Below are 6778 nucleotides of genomic sequence, written 5' to 3'. Positions count from 1 at the left end.
CTCCTCAGTGCAGAGTATATTTACTCTCCATAAAACTATTAATGTGACATAAGAGCACACCCACAAAAATCCTGTCCTGTAGTCATGTTGTCACTTTGCCTTGTGACTGCTGTCTTGTTTTGGGAGCAAAATCTTAACTATGTTAGTTCATCAGACTTGTTACATGTTATCTTATACATAACAGCACTTTAGAGAAAACTTCCTTATACTCATGACTATATAGACCATGGGAACAAAGGACAGAAGACCATGATAAGCCTACAGGCATTTTAGGGTCTTCCTACATTCTTGACTTAAGAGTTCCAAAAATTGTTAATTGTTTATGCTTTTAAAGCTCTCTGTTGAGTTTTTTCCTCTAGAAAACAAAAGCAAAAGCATTTTTAAAAATTATTCATTTACATTCCAGTTGTTGCCCCCTCCCAGCCCCCCCAATTCCTCATTCCATTCTTCCTCCCCCTTACCTCCAAGAGGGTGCTCTTCTCCACCAGGCCTCTGGGGCCTCAAGTCTCTTGAGGATTAAGTGCATCTTCTCTTCTCCCACTGAGACCAGACCAGGCAGTCCTCTGCTATATATGTGCCAGGGGCCTTGGAATGGCCTGTGTATGCTCCTGGTTGGTAGCTCAGTCTCTGGGAGCTCCCTGGTCTCTGGTCTTCCTATGGGGTTGCCTTCCCCTTCAGCTTCTTCAATCCTTTACCTAATTCAACCACAGGGGTTCCCAACTTCAGTCCAATGGTTGGATGTAAGTAACTGCATCTGTCTTAGCTGCTGGTAGGGCCTCTCAGAGGAGAGCCATGCCAGGCTCCCATCTGTAAACACACCATAGCATCAGTAATAGTGTCAGGCCTTGGTGCCTCCCCACGACATGGATCCCAAGCTGGGTCGGTCATTGGACTGCCTTTCCTTCGGTCTCCATTTTTGTCCCTGAAGTTCTTTTAGACAGGAACAATTCTGAGACAGAAATTTGACTGTGGGTTAGTAACCCAGTCCCTCCACTTGAGACCCTGTCTATCCACTGGAAGTGGGCTCTTCAAGCTCCCTCTCCCTATTTTGCCTAAGGTCACTCCCACTGAGTCCTGAGAGTCTCTCACCTCCTGGATCTCTAGTACTCTCTAGAGGGCCCCTCCCCACTTCCACCCCCAAAGGCTACTAATTTCCATTTATTCTCCTAGTCCTCTGGCCTTCTCTCCTTTCACCCACCCCCACCCCAATACCTGACCACGTTTCCCTTTTCCCCTCCCCCTCCCCTCTCCCACCCCGGTCCCACTCTCCCTCTGCTTCCTGTGATTGTTTCCTTCCCCCTTCTAAGTGGAATTGAACCATCCTCACTTAGGCTTTTCTGCTTGTTATACTTCTTACAGTCTGTGGGTGGTATCGTAGTTATTCTGTACTTTTTGGCTAATATCCAATTATCAGCGAGTACATACCATGCATGTCCTTTTGGGTCTGAGTTACCTCACTCAGGATGATATTTTCTAGTTCCACCCATTTGCCTGCAAAATTCATGATGTCCTTGTTTTTCATAGCTGAATAGTATTCCACTGTATAAATGAACCACATTTTCTGTATCCATTCTTCCGTAGAGGGACATCTGAATTGTTTCCAGCTTCTGACTATCACAAATAAGGGTGCTATGAACACAGTGGAGCATGTGCCTCTGTGGCATAGTAGGGCATCTTTTGGGTAGTGGTACAGTTGGGTCTTCAGGTAGACCTATTTCTAATTTTCTAAGGAACCTTCAGATTGATTGCCAGAGTGGTTGTGACTTTTTTGCTTCTATAGTGTATTACATTAATGGACTTTTGTATATTGAACCATCCCTGCATTTTTGAGATGAAGCCTACTTAATCATGGTGAATGATGGTCTTGATGTGTTCTTGGATTCGGTTTGTGAAAATTTTATTGAATATTTTTGTATCGATATTCATAAAGTGAAATTGGCCTGAAGTTTTCTTTCTTTCTTGAGTCTTTGTGTGGTTTAGGTGTCAGAGTAACTGGCTTCATAAAATGAGTTAAGTAATATTCTTTCTATTTCTATTTTATGGGATAGTTTAGGGAGTATTGGTATTAGCTCTTCTTTGAAGGTCTGGTAGAACTCTACACAAAAAACATCTGGCCCTGGGCTTCTTTTTGATTGGGAGGTTTTTGCTTTTTGTTTTTTTTTCCCAAAGATTTATTTACTATTATAAATAAGTACACTGTAGCTGTCTTAACACATACCAGAAGAGGGCATCAGATCTTATTACAGATGGTTGTTAGCCACCATGTGACTGCTGGGATTTGAAGTCAGGACCTTTGGAAAAGCAGTCGGGTACTCTTGCCCACTGAGCCATCTCACCAGCCCAATTGGGAGGTTTTTAATGACTATTTCTATTTCCTTAAACCAGCTCTCAGTTTTGTTTATTCTTCCTATCATTCTCTTTGTTTCTAACTTGTTGATTTCAGCCCTGAGTTTGAATATTTCCTGCCTTCTACTCCTCTTGGGGTTGTTTGCTTCTTTCTGTTCTAGAGCTTTCAGGTGTGCTGTTAAGTTGCTCATACGAGATCTCTCCAGTTTCTTTAGGATGACACTTAATACTATCAATTTTCCTCTTAACACTGCTTTCAGTGTGTCTCATAAGTTTGGGTATGATGAATTTTACTTGAATTCTATAAAGTCTTTGCTTTCTTTCTTCATTTCTTCCCTGCCCACATTATCACTGAGCAGAGAGTTGATAGGTTTCTGTGAGCATGTGGGCTTTCTGCGGTTTTTGTTGTTATTGAAGTCTAGCCTTAGTCTGTGGTGATCTGATAGAATGCATGAAATTATTGCAATCTTCTTGTATATGTTGAGGCTAGTTTTTTGTCTTGTCAACATTTAGCTCATTGGGATCCCAGAGGTAGAGCCACATTAACAGCACACGGTACACAGCTAAACCAGCCAATGCACAGTTTATTCAAAGTTTTAGCTTCTTTTAAAGGCAAAGCATGATAAAGATTTCCCATGGTTTCCAGTTTACACCAGGTTCTGTTTCCCTAGCAATAGCTTATCTTGGTTTAAAGTGACCCAAACCTTGCAGACTGAGAAATCTGTCAGCAGTCTAACTCTTATATGTGTTGCTTCTTATAATTAAAAACAAAGTTACTTTCTTATGAGCAAAGGATCATGAAGGCCTCTTACTCAGGTTTTCAGCTTACTTGGCAGAACATCAGGATTCTCTGCTTGAGAAAGCATGCCTCCTCATTATCTTAGTATGCTAAGATTGACAGGAAGCCTTCATTGCCGAGCAGCTAACAAGCTGAGAGCAGTCTCCTCATGCTCTTTCTCTACAGTGTCTGATTATATGGTCAGTTTTGGAGAAGGTTCCATGAGGTGCTGAGAAGAAGGTATATTTTCTTGTTTGGAGGTGAAATATTCTGTAGAGATCTTTCAATCTATTTGGTTCATAACTTCTGTTAGTTTCTGTGTCTCTGTTTAGTTTCTGTTTCAATGACCTGGCCATTGGTGAGAGTAGGGTATTGATGTCTCTTACTATTATTGTGTGAGGTTCAATGTATGTTTAGAACTTTAGTAATGTTTCTCTTATGAATATGGGTCCCCTTGAATTTGGGGCATAAGTGTTCAGAATTGAGACTTCCTCTAGGTGAATTTTTCCTTTGAGTGTCCTTCCTCACTTCATTTGATAACTTTTGGTTGAAAGTCCATTTTATTGGATATTAGAATGGCAATTCCAGCTTGTTTCTGTGGGACCATTTGCTTGGAAAATTTCTTTTCCAGCCTTTTACTCTGAGGTAGTGTCTGTCTTTGTCACTGAGGTGTGTTTCCTGTATGCACCAAAATGCTGGATCCTATCCAGACATATCCAGTCTGTTAGCCTATGTCTTTTTATTGGAGGAATTGAGTTCATTGATGTTGAGAGATATTAAAGACAGATAATTGTTAGATCCCCCCCCCTTTTTTAATGGTGGTGGCATTATGTGTGTGTGATTCTCTTCTTTTGGATTTGTTATGAAATGTTTAATTTCTTTTGTTTTCTTGGGTGTAGTTACCTCCTTGTGTTACAGATTTCCTCCAGTATCCTCTGTAGGGCTGGGTTAGTAAAAAGATATTATTTAAATTTGGTTTTGTCATGGAATATTTTGGTTTCTCCATCTATGGTGATTGAGAGTTTTGCTGGGTATAGTATCCTGGGCTGTAATTTATGTTCTCTTAGGATCTGGTTGAGATCTGTCCAATATCTTCTGGCTTTTTAGAGTCTCTGTTGAAAAATCTGGTGTAATTCTGATAGGTCTGCCTTCATATGTTACTTGGCCTTTTTCCCTAACAGCTTTTAACATTCCTTCTTTGTTCAGTGCTCTTAGTGTTTTGATTATATGATGAGAGGATTTTCTTTTCTTGTCTAATCAAATTAGTGTTTTGTAGGCTTCCTGTACATTTATGGTCATCTCTTTCTTTAGGTTAGGGACATTTTCTTCTATGATTTTGTTGAAGATGTTTTCTGGCCCTTTGAGCTGGGACTCTTAACCCTCTTCTATTCCTACTATTCTTAGGTTTAATCTTTTCATTGTGTCCTGAATTTCCTGGATATTTTGGGTTAGGAGCTTTTTTACACTTTATATTTTCTTTGACTGATGTATCAATATCTTCTATGGTATCTTCTACACCTGAGATTCTCTCTTCTATCTCTTGCATTCTGCTGGTAATGCTTGCTTGCATCTGTAGCTCCTAATCTCTTTTCTGAACTCATGCCCAGGGTTGCCTCCATTTGAGTTTTCTTTTTTGTTTCTATTTCCATTTTTAGTTCTTGGGCTGTTTTGTTCAATTCCTTCACCCACTTGATTGTATCTTTCTGTATTTCTTTAAGGGATTTAGTTTTTTTCTTTAAGAGCTTCTACCTGTTTGCCTGTATTTTCCTGTATTTCTTTAAGAGAATTATTTATACTCTCTTAAAGACCTTCATGAGATGGGATTTTAGGTCATTATCTTGTTTTTCAGGTATGTTAGGGTATCCAGGGCTTGCAATGGTGGGAGAACTGGGTTTTGATGGTGCTGAATTGCATTGGGTTCTATCACTTATGATCTTGCACTTGCCTCTGGCCATCTGATTATCTCTGGTGTTAACTGTCCTGGCTGTCTCTGATTAGGCTGGTCTTCCTGTGTCCCTGGTTACTGCAGACCTCCTGGGAGGCACACAGGGTGTAGGGTATGGGAGGGTATCAGGCCAGATGATCTGTATTTCTTTCAGCTTTACATCCTCAGAGGGGCAGGTGGTGTGAGTGTTTAGTGATACCACAAGCATCTAATGGTCACATCTGTTCTGTGGCAAGTTTTAAGATAGGATTCCTAGGAAGGATGTAAATTTGTTTTTCCAGGGATGAGCATTTTCTTACATAGTCCTATGTAAAATAAAACAAAACAAAACAAAACAAAAAAACAAGCAACAAAAACAGACACAACATTTATTTTTCTATTTAGCCCCTGCTCTCAGAATGATGACCTCTGAGGCTAATTATTTATTATTAAATGCCTAGTCTTTAAGCCTTGAGTCCTTCCCTGACTAGCTTGTACCTTATTTAACCTATTGTATGTTTCCCACATGGTTAATTACCTCTCCTTCAGTCCTGGCTCACTTCTTCCTTTGAGTGTTCTTCAGCACCTCATTCAAATCTCCTTGGCATCTTTATTCTTTCCTAAGTTCAGATAGCTGATGGTTTCCCTCCCTTTCCTTTTATTGTATTTCTCAGAATCCTCTCTCTTTCTGACAGTGTCCCACCTCCTATTTCCTGCCTCAGCTCATTGGCCATTGGCTTTTTTGTTGACAGGTGATGCTTATATAAGAGGTTCCCTCTATAGTCCTACATTTTCCCATGAGGCATTTGTCTCCTTCAGCTTTCTGGCATTCTTTGACAAGCTTCCTGCTCTCCAGCTTTATACTTTAATATACAATTGGTATATAGAAAAAGATAACAAACACTAATCCAATGAGATAGATTTCACTCTTGAGCTAGCTGTTTTGACATCACACTCAAAACTCTTAAATATTAAGTTATGTATATTTTGTTTGTGAGATCAGGCATGAATGTACAATTCAGTGTGTATGATTGTATGTCAGAGGACAGCTCAGTGTTGGTTGTTACCTGCCACCTTGTGGGCCCTGGGGATCTAATTTGTGTTTGTATGCAAATGACTTTTAACTCCTACTCTTGAATCTAGGATAGTCCTCCCAAAAGTTTAGCTTGCCTGCTTTTGATGCTCCTTCCCTGAGATGTCTGCTCTTAGTTCAGTGAATGCTAGGGGAAGAACAGGAAACACTCTCCCATCATTTCAACATATAGCCTACAGAACCACATTTGTATACATTACTTAACTCAGCCCTTAAAAATTCCTTGTGAAGCCAACCAATTTTCTGGCCTAGAGGGGGAAGAAATTCAGAAGCCTCATTTCCTAACTGAGGCATAGTGAACAGTTGATGGCTGAGGGAAGGAAAGTCAATTTCTTTAAGGTGTAGCTTATATGTTGATCATCCAAGAGGGATAGAATTCTGGTCCTTTAAAAGTGCAGAATGGGTTCTTAACCCATGAGCCATCTTTCCAGCCCAGGAGCAGATCTTCGGTGAAGAAACTCTAAGGCAATGTCTCCTATTTTCCTGGAAACACTGGAAAGAGAGACTTGACAAATGCCCTTTCTTAGAATTTAAAGTACTGGAGGAAAAGATGAAAATATCAGGATTTTGCTGAGGCCTCTTAAGGGAAAGCTACATCCTCCTGGTGAAAAGAATAAAACCTGAATTCTACCTGTGA

The sequence above is a fragment of the Mastomys coucha genome, unplaced genomic scaffold (genome assembly GCF_008632895.1).
Source record: "Mastomys coucha isolate ucsf_1 unplaced genomic scaffold, UCSF_Mcou_1 pScaffold16, whole genome shotgun sequence".
In the NCBI taxonomy this organism is placed as follows: domain Eukaryota; kingdom Metazoa; phylum Chordata; class Mammalia; order Rodentia; family Muridae; genus Mastomys; species Mastomys coucha.
This window is presented reverse-complemented; position numbering follows the sequence as displayed.